Source organism: Hipposideros armiger, unplaced genomic scaffold (genome assembly GCF_001890085.2).
Source record: "Hipposideros armiger isolate ML-2016 unplaced genomic scaffold, ASM189008v1 scaffold_324, whole genome shotgun sequence".
In the NCBI taxonomy this organism is placed as follows: domain Eukaryota; kingdom Metazoa; phylum Chordata; class Mammalia; order Chiroptera; family Hipposideridae; genus Hipposideros; species Hipposideros armiger.
This window is the reverse complement of record NW_017731674.1, coordinates 560,275-578,009: the sequence shown is the minus strand read 5'-3', so window position 1 is coordinate 578,009 and position 17,735 is coordinate 560,275. Positions and strand designations below refer to the sequence as shown.

Here is a 17,735-nt window from a genome sequence, read left to right as displayed (position 1 = left end):
GTTCACATTCCCTTTGTTGGTACCACGTCTTCAAAATGGGGTGTGTTTCACCCTTATAGCACCTCCCAGTTCAGATCAGACATTTCACGTGCTCAGCGGCCCCCTTGTTGGGCAGTGTCCATGGAGCCTAACGGTCAGTTCTACAGAGTAGGACGCCGAGACCCAGAGCTAAGACCACCCACTCGGGGGCAGGAACGAAACCAGCCTGCTGTCAGCGCCCTGTCCACTGCACGCAGCCATCTTCAGGATGAAGACAGAGCCCTGGTGCTGCTGTTACTTTACATGGTCCATCTCCTGCTCCATCCCCTGGGCGCGGACAGGGCTCCCACAGGCTCCCCGGCTTTACTGTAGTGCCAAGCCCACCCCCAAAGTTAGGCTGCAGCCAGTCCGGGCGCCGACAGGGCCCTCTGGCCGCTGAGCTCGGCCCTGCTCTGGGGGGTGGGCTCCTGGTGCTCAGAGCGCCCTGCGTGGCCCTGTGGACTTGGTGTGAACCTCCCTAAGACCCCTGGAAGCCGTGGGCAGTGCCCTTGGCAGGCCGCCTGGGGAGCCCTGTGGCAGTACCCTAGGGCAGTTTTCAGTCGCCGCCCACAGTGGCGAGCTGCTGCAGGCCCTTGAGAGCACGAGTGACGTCTCTTGAAGCTAAGACCAAGCACCTTAACAGGAAACAAGGCTGGTTACCCGGCTGGGGACGACTCGGGGTGCCTTTCGGGAATGAGGAGAGGGGCTGTTTATTAACGGTCACTTCTGGCCTGTTAGGTGTGGTCCCTTCCTGCAGCGTCACCGCCAAGCTCAGCCTTGCTTCTCACAGGCGGCCTCCAGACTGGCACCCCCAGTGTGCGTCCCGTCAGGGCGAACTCTATGTGTGGTGAGCGCGGCGGAGGTTATGATTATTGACAGCCGTTATGATAAACATCACTGTTGTGATTAATATTTAGTGTTAATCCACAGCAGCGTAAGGGGCTCGAAAGAGCACACAGTTACACCCTGTGCTTGCCAGTGGGCTCACAAGAAAAAAAAAATGATAGAAACAGACACCCAGCCTGGCCTCAGCGAAAGACAGTACATTCTCGGGAAATACGGCTGAGAAAATAGCCCCAGAGGTTATCATTTTTAGGGCTTTGGTGGAGTTCAATATGGCGCCCTGGAGAGAGAAACTAGAATTTCCCAGGAAAACCAAGTCGCTTGTTTCAGCTCCGTGTCACTGTTTGACTGAGTTACCACGGGTGATACGGGGCAAAGCTGGGCCTCTGCCTGGCTTCACTGGCATACGGGTTTGTGGTCGTGGTCCGTCTGTACTGTGTGCTAGTCGCCTTTTTTAATGACTTTGAATGTCAGCTGCGTCATCGCAGACCTGCCTGTGATGTGGGAGAAACTCGGGCCTCGTGGGTGGAGCTTGTTTTGTTCACCTGGATTTCAGAAAGCAGCATTTCACTCTGCAGCTCCGGTTTCCGGCTGTATCAAGTAGGGATAGTCATAGCTGCGTGGTGGTGTTTTGAGAATTAAGGTGCTGTTCTTTCTACCACCATCAGTCCACCCTGATTTTGTGTCCGTGTTCCCCTCTGAGCTTTTTTTTTTTCCTTCTTATGTATTTCACCTTCTCTAGAATGAAAACCTTACCCAGGGGGAGTATGAAACGGGGTCTCAGATTTGGATCCACGGCTTTGTGCAGCTGTGGAGCTTGAGGCCTGGAAGCTTCCGGAAGTGTCCAGAATAGGACCTCTTGGTCTTGGCTTGGCTTATAACTTGCCCCACAGCGTAGGGTTTCATTTGGGGATTAGTTACTGCAGGTACAGACCTTGAAGTCATGGTCACGCTTTGCTCACTGTCCGTTATCTCAGCCTGATGGCTTCCCAGAGGAGCCTCCCCTCTGTCTTCTGTGGAGGGAGCAGAGTCGGCGGTTGTCGGGGAGGTCGTCTCCTTGGCAGGTAGATGGTGACGTCAAGGGTTGGCGGTTGGGAAGCACAGCACAGTCCTCGCGAGAGCTGGAACAATCTCTCTTTGTCAGAGTGGGGTGTCTCCTAGGGCTCCTGGGGAGCACACAGATAGTCGTCTGCCACACTCCCAAATGTGTTGGCTGAAGGAGCAGGCACCCTCCAGTCCCTTCTGAGGCCTCAAGCCGACCACCCCATCCACCGGGGTGTCCCCTGCTACGATGACTCTAAACTGGGGGCCTTGAAGCCAGGAGCTGGTGTGCACCCTTCCCCCACAAATCCAATCCTCTTCCGCGTGTTAGGACTTGACCTTCAAGAAGGGACTGTCACTGGCCTTCATTCTGGGGTCAGAAGGGTTTTAGCTCTTAACTCTGGGCCCCCTGGAAGCCTTTTGCCGCTCTGTAGGGTTCCCTGTTCCTGGGTCCGCGACTGGAATAAGAGCCCATTTCCCTTTATCTTTCTTTTCTTTGTCCTCTTCTTTTGTCCCTGTCCTTTCTGTAGCGGGAGGGAGCCCAGAGCTGTGGCATTTCAGCCTGGAGTGAGGTGGGGCTCAGCACACTGGAGGGCCTAAGCCATTGTCTGTGCCTGTGGTGCCCTCGGGCCTGTCTGCTCTCCTCCCTGCACAGACTCCGGCTCACCATAGGCGGTCAGAGCTAGCAGGGCGCCTGGTGGGGTGACCTGGCTTAACCCCCAGGGCTCCGGTGAGCACGCAGATGCCCAGCCATCTTCAGTTAGATGTCTGGGGCCCCCAGTAGGTGGTGCCGGCCTTGGAGAGCCTGATAGCGTTTGGTTGTGTCCTTGGTCCTATCCTTTCTGGGCGCAGGCCCCACGCTTCCCGGCTCCGCGGCGCCCCCTCTATCCTTCTGGACTCTTTAGAGGGCTACCTGGGCAGCCACATTTCTCATAAACAGCCTCATGCCTAAAATAGCTTGACATTTGTGTAGTGCTTAGAGTGTACAGCGTGTCTCATTCATATTATCAGCCTTGACCTTTTAAAGCCACCTGGAGGTGGGAAGGGGAGGTGTCATTGTCCCCTTTCACATCAAAAGAAAGGGAGGGAAGGGGGTGGGGACAGCCCTGGCTTCTTCCATAGGTGTGTGGGCAGCTGAGCTTGGATCCTGCTCTGTCGTTCCCAAGGCCTCCCAGCTGGAGGCGAAGGCGGGTTCTTTACACCAGACTCCGTTTGCCTCCTGATGGTTCAGCAAAGAGTCAGCTGCTAATTAACATTTCCTCCCCCCCCTCCACCCCCACCCTTTTCGTCTTTCCCTAGAGACCGCATGTCTACTTGCCCCCAAACTTACTTCCCTCTGAGGCCGACATGGACTCCGTTTTTCCCTAAGTTGTGGAATTCTTCCTTGAGAGACCCCGAGCTTGGCCCCCTTCTCTCTCTCCCTCTCAGCCACTCCCCTCTCCGTTTTTCTTTCTTTTTTTCTTTCTTCAGGCGTGTCTGGAACTGCTGGACAAATATTTAGCTAGTTCTTTTTTTTTACACTATTCCCATGCGAATATTTTGTCGGTGGCCCCTTCCTAATTTCCAGCGCTTTCTGGGGAAGGGTTAATAGTTCAAAGCCATCATTTTTGTTGTGAGGGTTGAGAGTATTAAAGTGCCCCTCCAGGTGGGGGAGGCACAGCCTGTGGTGGTGGGGGGGGTGCTGGGGACGGTGAGGACCCTTGTCCCTTTTCTCGCCCTGCTGTAATAGAAGTGCTTGGAGAAGCACAGACTAAATGAGTTGCACTTTCTAAAAGCCAACTTCCGGAGCCAGGAAGATGGGACCTCCGTCCTGGCAGCGTTTGCTTTTTCCATTTCATTTTCCCTCTTGGTTTGCTAAGCGACAGCAGGCTTTGTATAATGTCCTCCGCATTTTCATCCCCCTTTTCTTAAAAAGCTTCTGTGCTCTTTTGAGACAAGCCAACCAAAGCTGAAGCCAGTGTGTCCGGGCCACTTGGACTTCATAACACTTCTTCGCCAAAGCAGATTTTAATTCACAGCTGCCAGTTTCGGGGTAACGCTGAGGCCCCCATCACCCCGGCTGCACTGAATACTTTACGTCTTGTACTCCTACTTCCTACGTCTCTACTGAGACTGTTGGGTCTGATAATTGTGAATATAATTATAGGAAATTTCGGATGGAATATCTGAGTCAGGACCACCCTAAGTAAACCCAGGGTGTGCTGTTACTGTAACATTAGACTGACATGGTGAAGGTGTGAAGGACCTCACAGGCTTACCCACCCAGCCTGCACTGCCTCTGGGGGGGCCCCCAGGTGCCCCGCTACCTAATGAAGGCAGCGCCAGGCGTGCTGGTGAAGGCGGCTGATCGGGCTGGTGCCCACCATTGGGGACCCAGCCCTGGGCGGCCCCTTCACTGTTGTCTTTGGCTGCAGACTCCATCCCTGAACGGGCCTGGCCATGTCTTAGATGTCCGCTTCCAATCTCACAGTGAGCTTGGTGGGAGCCAAGGCCCATGGAGGACTGACGCAATCCAAGCAGGCCACTTCCAATGGGTCAGCGGTCATGACCTTCACTCCTGAGCACCCGAAGACCCTAGATGCAGAGTGCGGAGGTGACCGTGCCAGACTCACCTTTGGGGCCCTGGGCTGAGACAGCGCCTGCGAGTGCAGCCTAAGGAAGCGTGGAGGGGCAGGGTGACCTGGTGGTTCCGTCTGAGGCCTTTGACGCGGGCACAGGGGTTTCCCGGGAGCTGCACCCACTCTCCAGTAAGCCCACTGGGAAGGCAGTCTGACCACACGTGATGGGAAAAGAGGCAAACGCCTGGGTGGTGGGGTTCGCGTCTCACCAGTGGGAGAGGCATGTGGCCTCTTTTCAGGGGCAGGTGGATGAGGGGTGTGCGGACTTGAATCGTTGGGAGGGGGCGCGGTGTGGCTGTACCCGCCCAGGTACTGAGAGCCCTCTCACCATCCCTGCCACCTGCCTCCCCTGAGCTGTCACTGTATTTCCCCAAAGATCATGTGGGTGTAAATGTTGGATCCTCTGAAATAAGACCTCTGGCCTCTGGGGTTAGTTCTCCACGGAGCCCATGCTGGACGGACTTGAGGAAACACCTTTGAAAGAGAAGTTAGGACAGATGGGGCCCTCTGTCCTTCCGGTCCTGGCTGAGAGCGGCTTCGCCCCCAGGCTGGGGGTCCAGGCTGTGCCCCAGGAACGTTAATCCCTAATCCACAGTGTTAATCCCTTTAGGTAAAGCCGCTGAAGAGTAATGTGTTTAGCCTCCCTTTCCCGTTCCCCTCCTCCCCTGTGTCGGGTTGGCTGAGTCTTCACTGGCCTTGGGAGAAAAGCTGCCCAACCAGTCCCAGGCCTGCGCAGAGCCCGTGTGTCCACATGCACACAGGTGTTCGCATGCGCACAGGTAGGCTGGAGAGGATGAGGAAGAAAGCTTGCCCCAATGGCTCCGGGCCCCACCCTTCCGGCCACCGGCTCTGCGGAGCGGGGTGGAGGGGGCGTTTCAGGGTCCTGGGCATTGTGTTCATCCCGTTTACTCGCCAGTGATTGTTGTTGTGGGTTTTGATTTTAGTTTATTCTTCATGTCTTTGTTTACGTAACTGCATGAACCAGGGTCTGCGTGTTTGGGGAGTGGGCCTCTGCCTTTAGTTCTAGAAGCATCCACCAGTTACACACAACACTCGCCCACAGCCGCACACAGTCCCACCGGACTCAAAGCCTCTCTGTCCCCTCACGCGTCCCTGGGCACCCCAGGCCCTTCCTCCACCCACAGCTTACCAAGGGCTCTATCCCGTCCACTGGTCCCTCCCACCTCACCCCCCAACACCCCAAGGAGACAAAAAAACCCTGCAAAACTGCTCGCTTGCGCAAAAGGGCTCCTGCCTTTGAGGGGAGCTCTCCAGGCACCTAATTTCTCTTCGGTTTCTTTCTGTCCTCAGAGGTCCCCAACGGCACTTGTAGAATGTTTGCCGTTAAATGGTTGTAAATTAGGGGCCCAGCCTGAAGCGCTAATGGAGGCTGGATTGGAACCACTCGGCCTGCCCTCCCCGGCCTGGCAGGTTTTCAGTCCCTCTCGCGGCAGCCGGTTCCCGAGTGTCGGGTTTCAGCCACTCTTTCTTCTCTTTTTCTGACTTTCCTCCACAGCTGTTTTTTCCTCTCTCTTCCTTATCTTCCACCTCTTTCCTTCCTTCTCTCAAACCACTCCACCCCACCCCTCTAGATTTTTCTAAAAGTCACCGCTAGGGACAGGGAGGGAATAACGGGGCTCAGAAAGCACTGTTTATTTTTCGTCCTACGTCAGACTGGGCCAAGAGAATCTGTTCCATTTTTTGCCCCCCTGTTTTTCCTTTGCTCTCTCTTTTTGTGTTTGCTTTCTTTCTTTCTCTTTAAGCCAAGTTTGGAATCGATGCTTGTTGCAAAAGACAGGAATTTGAATAACGGCCGAAGTTAAACCTTAGCGTGTGTAGGAGGCTCAGCCTGGTCTCATGCTTGAAAAATGAAAATTACTGGAGAAGGATGCAACCGTGTCCCATAGGGATGGGCCGCAGGTAGCTGGGGACCGGCCCTGTGTTGAGACCTGGGATAGTGTCACTTTAGGCGACTCCATGATGTGAAAACTGGGGTGGCCAGAAACACAGCAGGATCCACGCATTCCAAAAGAAGTCTTAGTGCGAGTGGGTGGAAAACATGGCTTTGAGCTGCAGCACGAAGTGGCCACAGAAGCTAATGGGCTCTTTTTAGTTGATGAGCTTGTGAGTTTGTGTAAGGGGTGACGAACTGGACCAGAAAGGCCTTTCTTCTCAAGTAGAATCCTTAGGACAGGTGTGTGGATGACACGCCTGCTCCACGTCCTCGGGTTCTGAGCGGGTGACATCTCCTGTGTACACTTGAAGTTTCCAGTTTGGGCCGGTGTGCCCTTCCGTTTAGAAACTACGTGCTGCACCTGCGAAATGATCACAGAGATTTTAGGCACACGCCGTTTGCCTGACATAGGGCAGTGGTCCTAGCACCTTGTGTGATGTAATGTCATCACCCTTCCCGTTTCAGCCTTGAGGAAACTGCGGGTTTCAGACGCTGGGCCCTCAAGAGTTCACAGCTGGCCCTCCTCCCCGTCGGTGTCTCATCATCCTTGCTCTGGTGCCCCTACTCTTAGGACTGCAGTTTGATTTCTGAGGCCCTTCCCCCGGATATGCATTCATTCATTCCATCAATCATTCGTTCATCATTCCGCCAGTCAGCCTGCACACCAGGATGCCCTGCCATTCAGGCCCGCCCTTGGTGACAACGGCTTGTCACAGGACCGAATGATTTCGCCTGAACACACCAGCCGTGGACATGGCCCTTTCCTTCTGTCCTGTGAGTCCTTGCTTGCGCCATCTGCTTATTACTGAGGTAGCCATATGCCTTGGAGAACATTAAAATAGTCATGAAGGACGGGCAGACACAACGAACTGCTAGAGGGTCTCGCGGTACATTTTAATGGGACGAATTCTTCGTAATAAGCTGAAAATGTGTCTTGCTGTAGAGCTGAGCAGTTCCTTGCGGGAGCTCCCGCAGGTCCAGGGGTTCCCTCAGGTGGAGGCGGAGTTGGCGAGGAAAAAACGGGGAGACACAGGAGAGCTTTCTCAAGGAGAAGTGTCTCACTTTATTTTACAGCATGCCCCTTTTTATATCAGGCAATTTAACCATTGTTCCATTAGTATCAGGGTTTTACTTCCTCATAATTCTTATGCTCCAGGGTACAGCTAGACCTTTTCTATGCTAAAGACTAACTTATCCCAACTACACCCAAATCCCTCCACCTACAATGACTGCGACCAAGGCCTGAGCCTCTACATAATCGCCTAAAGGATGGTTACCATAACCACCCAACATTTAGTCTAAAAACTACTGTCTAAGCAGGATCTTAAGATTTACAGGGTGTGTACTTTGACCTTTACTAAGAGACTAGTAGTGTGACTAAAATAGCCTTTAGTGTATAAAATATAATTATTGTGATATATCTATTAGAAGGGGTATTTAAATTTTTTAAGATCTAAAACAGTATCTGTTTCTCAGTCAGAGCTTCAGAGTTTGTCACAATTGCAGTGCGCTTGGCCATGTCAGATACTGAGGCGCAGACGGCTCCCGGCAGTTCCTTTGATGTCGTCCCTGAGAACGCGTCATGTTGAGGACTGAGTTTTTTTGAGTCCTTGGGAACTTCATTTTTAGATGAACTGCATTTGACTTCCAAATAAACAAAAGCAGAGGTGGGAGAAGACACAACAGGTGTCTCCCTCTGTTCCAAAGAGGCAGTGAGCGTGCCACCTGAGTGCCAAGCCCTGGGCCATCGCTGGGAGGCTCCGGTGAGCACACACCCTCACCGTGACCTCAAGGGCCAGCGGGCAGGTGAGGAGCTGCCCCCGCTCAGTATATGACGTTCCATGAGGGGGCGCGGGTGCCGTGTTACGGCCTACGCAGGTGGGCACCTCACACTGCAGGGGTGGTGAGAGCCACACAAGTTGCCCCAAGAGCGGACGCTCCAGTCAGTCAGCAGGGGCCTAGGATGACGGGCCTTGGCCAGGTCGGGGCAGGGGCAGAGTGGCAGAAGGACATGTTTGGTGAAAAGGTTTTGTTGTTTTGGAGAAAGATGACTTTTCATCTCTGAAATTCTACAGCAGAGCTCCCAGGACTGTCACAGGGGCTGTGGTGTCTGAAAGCAGCTGACTACATCTTCTGTCTTCTGGAACTTGACTCCTGCCTGTCGGGTTCCTGCAGAGGGACAAGGAGAGGGGACCCAGCACTGCGCTCTCTCTCTCTCTCTCTCTCTCTCTCTCTCTCTCTCGTGCTCATGACTTTTGCCCTTCTTTCAGGTTAAGCACAATACAATCCCCTTCCCTTCATTCAAACCCCAGTGTTAGAATGGTGGTGATTTGCGAAAGCCGTCCGACCTACTGTATAAGTCATATACCTTAATGACTATTTACTGAGCACTTAAGTATTTAGGGTGCTGGGTTTATAGGCTCAGATTGCTCAGGGGCTCTGTAGCCAGTTCAAAGGAACAAACTTTTAAGAGACTTTATAAAAAGTAAGCGGCACGTGTTAGCGGACTGACTCCAGCTTATGCTCTGTTCAGAAAAGAGGGAGATGGTGCCTCCGTGGGAGCAGTTTACTTGCCATGCGTGTGCGTGTCTCATAAAGTGTTAAGATTTTGTTTTTCACTCAAATTCTATAAATTCAGGTACTTTTGGTAATCCACGCCTTCCCTCCAGCCTCCCTCCGCTGGTGAGATTTACTGCAATTTCGCTTTTATTTCAATAACAACCATGCTGATGAGCACAGCCATGAGGAAGGGCATGGTGAGAACAAGTCCTTTCCATTTTAAGAGATTTAAGTTGTTCTCATGATTCCAGAGTTATAATTTTTTTATGTATTTAAAACAATGTTCATCTCCCATGTTCTCTAATGAGTTCTGCAGTAAACGTGCGGTTCCTGGTCATCGGATGTGGTGTTTGCTTGCTGTCTGTCTTCCCCGCCAGAATACAAACGCCGTGGTAGCTGCGGCTGTGACTTTATTGCTCTGTCCTTAGCACCTAGAACCTTCCCTGCCGTGTGGCAAGGACTTTGTTTTTGTCTGAGGAATGAGTGACACAGTTAATGCTTTATGTGTGCATGGAAGCTGATGGTGTTTGCAAATTTTGTATAAACTGGATTGCATAAACGTTCATACTGCCTTATGTATAACTTAATGTTTTCAATGACAGAGAGATGTTTCAGACTCTGGCAGGATCATGCTTTTACAGAGGGTGGCACCATGAGCCCTGCCACGAGGGAGAGGGAAGAGTTTGTTCCAAAGTGACATTGGAGTTGGGTTTCTGATCTTGAAGGACACAAAGTGTAGCTCCAGAGTGAGTCAGGGCCCTCAGCAGGGACAGAGGCCGCACATCACGTGGCCTCGATGGAGACTGGGGCCATCATTGGTCATATTGTTGCCAAGCTGAGACTTTCTGGTTTGGGAAGATTTGAACAGCAATGTCTTGAAGGGCATGAAGATAACAGAGCTTGTAGGGAAGGTCAGGAGGAGAGAGTGCATGAGTAGCCTGTGGGGTATTCGAGGGGGGCTGTCTGAGAGCAGCTGGAACTGTGTGTCTGAAGCTTCAGAGAGAGGTCAGGGCTAGGGACATACATCTGGGTGTCCCTCCCACTGACATGCAAATGGCAGTCAGTGTCCTGAGGGGGAGTGTGATGACCCGAGCGCCTGGACACAGAGCTGAGAAGGCCGGTGGAGGAACGGTGGAGGAACGCCGAGAACGCCGAAGGATGCAAATTGGATAAAGGAGGAGCCACCAGAAGGGTTCTCACCAGGAGAAGAAAGGCTGGAGGCAGGCTGAGAACATAGGTCCATCCACACCATCAGACGCCCAGGCCGCGTCCGGGCTCCTGTCTGTGTTTACACGTACGGCGTCACCTGTGTCTGTTACTGTCTTTCTCCCGATGACCCGTGCACTCCATGAAGGTGGGGTTACAGTGTGTGTGATCTTTGTGCCTCCGTCAGGAAGGGCAAGGAGGTTTTGTTTCATGTGCCAAGTCGGAGAGCTCTGAGCTGGGTCCAGGCTTTCAGAGAGCAGAGCCCTCAGTCCATTAATGGTTTCGGATATGGGTTCGAGATCGCAGACCGCTGGCAACGTGCCACGTGTGTTTCATCTCTGCATTAGGCACCTTTTCTTTCATTATTCATCACACATTTACTGAGCACCCAGCGTGTGCCAAGCACCATGCCAGGTACCCAGTAAATGTGTGCTGAATAAAGGCTGAATGGTTCAAGGCTTGCACCAGCCTTTCCCTGTAGTGGTCGAAGGGCCCAACCAGAAATGGGCAACCTTTGAGAACCGAGCCCAGGCCAGCCTCTGTTCATCTCGTCCACACGTCCCGAAGTGTGCCCGCTCATCAGCCCGAGGTCCTGTGGACTGCGTGCCACATGTCAATGGCTTTCATGCAGACTCCTCACTTTTGCAAGTATTTAACTTTAATGAGAGGGCACTTGCCTCCCACTTGATCTCTGCATCACTCCGACAGGAGCCGCAGGTCGTGGCTGTTGTCTCATTGGGCAGAAGAAGTCACCCCGATTACGTGCAGGACGCACGAAGCCGAGGCCAGCGGGCCCCCACTTCCCGCTCTGAGATGAGAGCACAGGACTGGCTTCTCTGATCGCAAAGGACGGCGCTGAGCTTGGGCCCCGCGGCCTCACTTCTCAGCGAGGTTTCCCCGTGAACCCCCAGCGACAGGCAGCGTTTGGGGCTGCGGAAAGTTGGCAGGAGGAGAAGAGGAGGGTTGGCTCCCAGAGGCTTCGGGGCGCTCCTGATTCGTGATTCATGATTTCTTCTCTGTAGCTAATTTTTGTTAATATAAGAATTCCAGGAATCTTTCGGGAATTGGGGGAGACGGCTCGCTCCTGAAATATGAAACATCTGCTGTTGGTCTCTTTGGAGCTCCACTGTCTGGGGGAAAACAGGGTAAAAGGGTTGATATGAAACAGACATTGTTTCAAACAATAAATCCCCCTTTTCTCATTAATGAGAAAATAAATTTGGGGACAGAGGTGTCAGACTTTTCAGGAGGCCTCTCTTAGCAACAACTTTTTTGTTTTTTGTTTTTGTGTCCCTGAGAAAGTGAGAAGTCCAGAGCAGGAGACCAAGTCTCTCAGAGCACAGAATTGGGGTGTTGCTTGGAACCCCACCGCCCTTCAGCATGTTAGGCAATTTTGGGGGGATCAGTTCTTTCTCCCTGATTATCAGAGACACAGACACTGCAGGGACAAAGCCTGGCAGGACATGTGTCATAACTGGGGGTAAATCCATGCTCCTGCCCCCGCTGCCCCTGCTCATCTCCCCCTGTCCGGGGGCTCCCCGGTGTCTTCCCCGCAGCTGCTGGGCACAGCTCTTTGTGCAAATCACTGTGTGTGAACCCCATGGATTTCATGAAACCACTTCAAATCTTTGTACTGAGTTTGCAAAGAGCCGCGGACACGGGGAAGGGACAAAGAGGCCAACAAGTGTGGGGGTGGGGACCGGTGTGATTTTGTCTTCTGTCCCCAGCACCCAGTCCCGTGACCCCTGACCCCTGCTGACCGACACACAGCAGGCCCTGGATCTCTGACCAGTGAAATGCGACGAATAATTGGGGGCCAGTGTGTGGCCATCTTCAACAGAGCAGGGAGCCCCCATGACTGGGGGTGTCCCAGCAAATGCTTCCTGGTGGAGTGACAGAAGTGGCCGGACTCTCCAAGACCGAAACCTGTTACACGGAAGGGTCGTGCAAGTTCACGGATGCCTCTGGAAGGGCCGAGCCTTCTGCGCCTGGGCGGCTCCTTTGTTCCCTGAGGCCAGCGGTGGCTGCCCCGCCACCGCCTCCCTGCCCTCAGCCCCGCTTGCCTTCAGCCTGGGAGCCTTGCAGCTACACACGCTGGCGCCAAGAACAGTCTCCCCACTGAAACAGAGACTTGGGGGACTGGGCCTGAGAGGGAAATGCAAGCTCTGAGCTTGGAGGGTGGTCCGCCCCCTTCTCTTTGAACCAGGGAGGCGGCAGCTTTCCGGGCTCTGTGGGAAAGCGCTTGTTTTGAAGGCCTTGCTCTTGGGCCACGGGCACCATTCAGCTCTGGTGAGGGGTCCCTGTTGTGCCGCACAGCCAATGTGGAGGGCTTAACATAAAAGCAGAGTTTAGCAACCAGGAACCCAGTGGGCCGTGTGGCTGGCCGTCTTAATTGCTGGCGAATTCAGCCAAGAAGGCCCTGGGAGGAGCGTGGAGAACTTGTGTCCACAGTTACATTCCTGGTGGAGCGATGACGGGGTCGGCGGCCGTGCGGTGGGAGCAAGCAGGAAACCAGGAGGAACCAGGAGAACCAGTCCTGCACCGGGTCCCGCGCGCTCTGGCCTGGTGGCCCGGCTGTCCCCGGTGGTCCCGGGGCTGGAACTGCCCTCCTGCACGTTTGCACGCTCCTCTGCCCGTAGAGGCCGAGCCTGGCCACGGGGAAGACAGAAACGAGGAAACCTAATAAAGTTTGACCAGCAGAATGAGCGTGCTCACCGCCAGGCTCTCACGTGCCCCCGCTTTATTTTCTGAACTTTCTGTCGCCGTAAATCCTTTTCCCTTTTCCTCCCCTCTTGCACGTGTTCTTAGTCTTTCTGCCAGCGGACTCCGCGTCTGTCCCAGCTCCAGGGGCGTCCCGACCTTCTTTTTGTCACTGGAACCCCAGCCCTTCACTTTGAAATGCCTTTTTTTTTTTTTCCTTTTTCAGATTTCAGGATTTCTTGCTTTATGGTTGGGTATTCACTGGCCCCGTCTCGGGTCTGTGTTTTTCTCTGGCTTTGGGCCACGTCCACATTTATGTCTTTGAAATACAGTTGTTCCTCTCCTGCACATGATCCTTGGGGCTCAGCTCTCTTTTGGTGCCGGTTTAGAGGACTTGGTCCTGCTCAGGACAAAAAAGAAAAGGAAAAAGCCCTGGGCTTTGCCACCTTCTGCCTAACTGAGTCTTTGCTTTGAGGCATGGGAATAAAAATTCCTTGGCTCATCCACTCTGCCCAGAGAACAAAAAGGATGGTGACAACCCCCTCCCCCGCCCCCAAGCCCCCCAGCAAATGGGGACAAGCCCGTTTTGGAGGGCGGCTGCCTGATCTCCAGCAGATAGAGAGTGAGGGCCTGCTCTGGGCCTGGCCTCCCACCAACATTTCTCCAATCTCACTTTACCTCCAGCCGGAGGAGAGCTGACAGCCACGACAATGGCCCCCTTTCTTCTCCCAGGGCCAGTGTTTTGATAGTGTCGGGTTACGCCCCAGCCTCCGCCTGGCCCATTTATAAACCTGACACAGGCAACATGATGTAATGTTATTTTTCAGGATCTCAATGAGGGAATTTTTTGCCCCAGGTCAGAAGAATGCTAGTTGATTTTTGCTGAAATGAGCCATGGCATGCTGTAATATATGGGCTCCCAGTTCAGGAGGGCCTGTGAGTGTGTGTGTGTGTGTGTGTGTGTGTTGGGGGGGCCGCGGGGGGCTGCAGTGAGCTTGCAGAGGAGAGCGAGGCGTTCTGGAGCTTGGCCCTGCCACTTCCAGGTGCCCATGCCAACCTTGCGCTGGGCAGCAGTCCTGTGGGTGGGGCCTGCGGGCCCTTTCAGCTCTGTTGCCAGGACCTGTTGCCCTTGTGTTGACTGCTAGTGCATTGCCACCGAGTGGCTGAGCCTGAACGAGGAAGTGACAGCAGAAAGGAAAGAGGGATGTGGGGGGGCTTCTGTGTACCTGGTCTGTCTTCCAGCCTTGAGTTCTGTCACCTGCTGCGGCCCGGTCCCCCTGCTGTGCTTGAGCCAGTGCCGCACTCACCTGGGAGGGAGGTGATGGAGTTGATGGAGGTGACGGCCGGGGGCTCCTGCTGCGGCCTCCTGCCTGTGGCCTTTCTGTGGACGGTCCCCACTGCACCCTGAGAACGGTCCCATTTCTCTGTGTGCATTTGTTAGAAGCTTCTGCTGGGGGACAGTTGCCCGGCACTCACTAGAAGCCCGGCCCGACACCGAGAGGAGTTTTCTCATCCTGTGTGTCTTTCTCTGTCGGTCTCAGAGATGTGAGTGTCTTGTGTTCAGGCCTTGCGTTTCCATTTTTCACCCATAATGCTTTGTTTATCACACCTATAGGCAAGCCACGTGAGGCCTAGATATTTGCACCAGAAGCCGTGCTGGGCTGCCAGCCGCACTGAACATGTCTCCGTTCTCAGCAGAGGTCGCCCCTCTTGCTGCTCAGCCCCTGTGCTGCGTCCTCCGCCTGAAACGCACGCCCCTCGCTGCGCAGGACCTGGCAACCGGTGCTGTGTTCCGCAGGAGCCGCTGAGATGCCGGGAGAGCCGTTGGGCTCTCTCACAGGCCCCCCCGGGGAGTCCCCGCAGCCCGAGCAGAGTGCTCTGTGCTGTTGCCATGACTTGGGTGTCATGTATGTGGAGCCACGTGCTCTCCCAGGACCAGCCCCAGCGCTCAGCAGCACCGCTGTGGGGTCAGTGCTCCAAGTTTTTAATAAATAAACGAATAAACACTTCTAGGCGACGCCAAATACGTCCCCGTCTCTCACCTTGCTCTCTGGTGACGCCGCCTCACAGGAGAAAAAAGGAGTCCAAGTCCGTGTTAGGATGCGCTGAGCCCTGACCAGGCGGGGCGACCACAGGCTTGTGCTGAGAAGCTGGGCTAAGTGGGGGTGAGGGGGGAGTGGTCCCCAGACTGTCCCTTTGGGCTCTTCTCCTAGAGCCCAGGGCGGTGACCCCAGGAGACATGGTGGGCACTCCTTGCCTTGCCAGAGAAGTGGGACCTCACCGTGGGACTCCCAGCTCCCAGGATCACCTTTCTAGGATGTTGCTGTGGGATGTGTGCTGGGGGAACGCTTAGGACCGAAGAAACCAAGCACAGTTCCTTGCCCGATATCACTCAGGAAGCAAAGTATAATTCTGTTACTCCCCGAGTTAGGACCTCCAATCACTGGCTTCCCCTGTGTGCAGAAGTTCGTGGAAGCAGAGCAGACATACTTGGAGGATGCGTGTATTGTCAGACCATTCTGTCCAACCCCTTGCACTTGGGAATGAGGAGAGTGAGGCAGAGTGGTTAAGGAACTGACCCAAGAACCCAGACCACTTGTATGACTGCGGCTTGGGGTCCAGATCTCAGGACAGGGGGCCTCCCAGTACCTCTCCTGGCTGCCTGTTGGATATCAAGTTGGCACAATCAGGTCAGCCAATCAGCCCAGAGGCACCTCCCTCATCTTCAGGTGGACCTTTCTTGTCTGTCCCCCAGTTCTTTCGCTTGGGCTCCAGCCCCTCCCACCTCCCCGTTACTACAGACACCCTGGCACTGGCGGCATTCCTGCCCACGCCATTGGCTTGCCAACTGGCTGGTGAAGGGCCTGCTTTCCCCCGTCGCCCTGCCTCCATTGTCACTGCCTGAAACGCAGAAGCAGCTCGTAAGAATTCCCCGCCCCCCACCCCAGGCCGGCCGACCTGGATGGGGCCTTCGTGTGACACACGCTGATGGGAACAGGCTTGGTCGGGCGGGAGCAGCCGGGGCTTAGGCTGGCTGCTCTGCCCACGTCAGCTGAACCCTAAGCATGTTCAACTTCTTACTTTATTTACTCGTCAAAACTATGTATTTTTCAGGTAGTCAAAGGAACTTTAGGGACACCGTTTCTCCATGCGGAGTAACCGCCGTATGAACATCGGAAAAAGAGTTGAGTTGGAACTCATTTCTTTTCTGAACCGCTTTGTTTCATTTCTACTTGTGGCTGAAACGATCTTTCAAGTAACCACAGGAATCTTTAAGAAATGAATTCATTGTGTTTTTTTCCTTCCATATCTAATTTTCTCTGCACTGATTTATAATATACAAAAATGACAGAAAAACATTATTTTTCTGGAGTCATTTTTCCCTCTTTCAGGTACATGACTCCTTGTAAAGGTGGAATAGTGCTGGTTTTCTATGGTGGTGGCGTCCGGATGCCAGCCTGCTAAGGGTCAGGTACCGGCTTGACCTTTTGGTGATTCATCGGTGTTTGTCCAGCTTTCATAACGGCCAACGGATGCGCGCTGATTGTCTCGACGAGGTGGTGTCGTGATAGTCACGGAGTGTGGCCAAAGGAACTGGACTGACTTTGTGGCTTTGTTTTCTGGACAAGGACTCTGTTCATTAGAACACACTTGATTGTGCCCAGCACAGCACCATGACCCGCCCTGAGATAGTTACAAGTGACCTGTGAGTCACAGGAGGGGAGGAGGGATGTGGCAGAGGAACTGGGGGGCGCATCTGCAAGTGACCATACACCTCATTGACTCTGGGGTTTGGCTCCCCTGGGCTGGATTTGCCTGGAAACGTCCTAGAGGTGAAGAGCCCGGAGTCCGGGGAGCTGCGGGTTATTGTATTGGTTACCGAGGTGCCTTCCAGGCGGTCACCAGGGAAAGCCTCTTCTCAGGGTCTCCTGCGATGGCGAGCCCAGGCTGTGTCCACGGGGAATACGGTCATGTGACCCGCGGACTGGGACTGGAAGACTGGCTTAGCCTCTTTCTATAATCGGCCTCTGGGTTAGCTTCTGGGTGACTCCAATGGCCGTTCTCCAAACCAGGCTGATTCAGTGCAGAACAGGTCTAGGCCAGTCCTTGACGTGGCCACCAGTACCTGGTCCAGGAGACACACTGCTGCAGCCACCCTGTGCCTTGGGTTCCCCATGTCCACTCTCTAGGCCTCTGCAGTCCCCTCTGACCCTAGGCCCCCTCCCCACCTCTCCTCGCTCCTGCTCCTGGGATGTGTAGTACCGATCTGTTTAGCGTTGGGAAACCGAGGCTGGGCCAAGTCATAATGCCTGGTAATTATTTAGCATTATACTGGGTGTAGCTCCCTTGAGAAATATATTCCTGGGAGTATACTAGTAAAGTGAGTTTCAGTTAGCTGAATCATGTTTTATAGCTACTGATGTTATTAATGTAGAAATCTGTTCTCAAGGACAAAAACGTGGCCAAGGCCATCGCAACCCCACACTGCCATTTTCAGTCAAGGTGTAAGACACACGACAAATTAGAAGGTGAAAACACTTTATGTAATGGGAGGGTGAGTGGGGAGGAGATAGCCAGCATTGTATTTTCTTGATGCTGACTGGAGAGGGAGCCGTATTTTCTGAGGTTATTCACTCCTTTTACATGTAGTAATAATAACTGATATTTATTGATATTTAACATGGGCTAGGTACAGTGCTAAACCCATGGACATAGATCATTTCACATAACCCTCATCATAACCCTTTGAGGGATAGAATATATTTATCCTAATTTACAGATTTTGAGACTGAGGT

At 53.6% G+C, this 17,735-nt stretch overlaps 1 protein-coding gene across 2 annotated transcripts in view; it reads left to right on the top strand.

Moving 5' to 3' along the window:
* Positions 1–17,735, top strand: part of PBX1 (PBX homeobox 1) — a 253,995-nt gene that overhangs the window by 24,734 nt on the left and 211,526 nt on the right. The gene's annotated exons all lie outside the window — the stretch shown is intronic.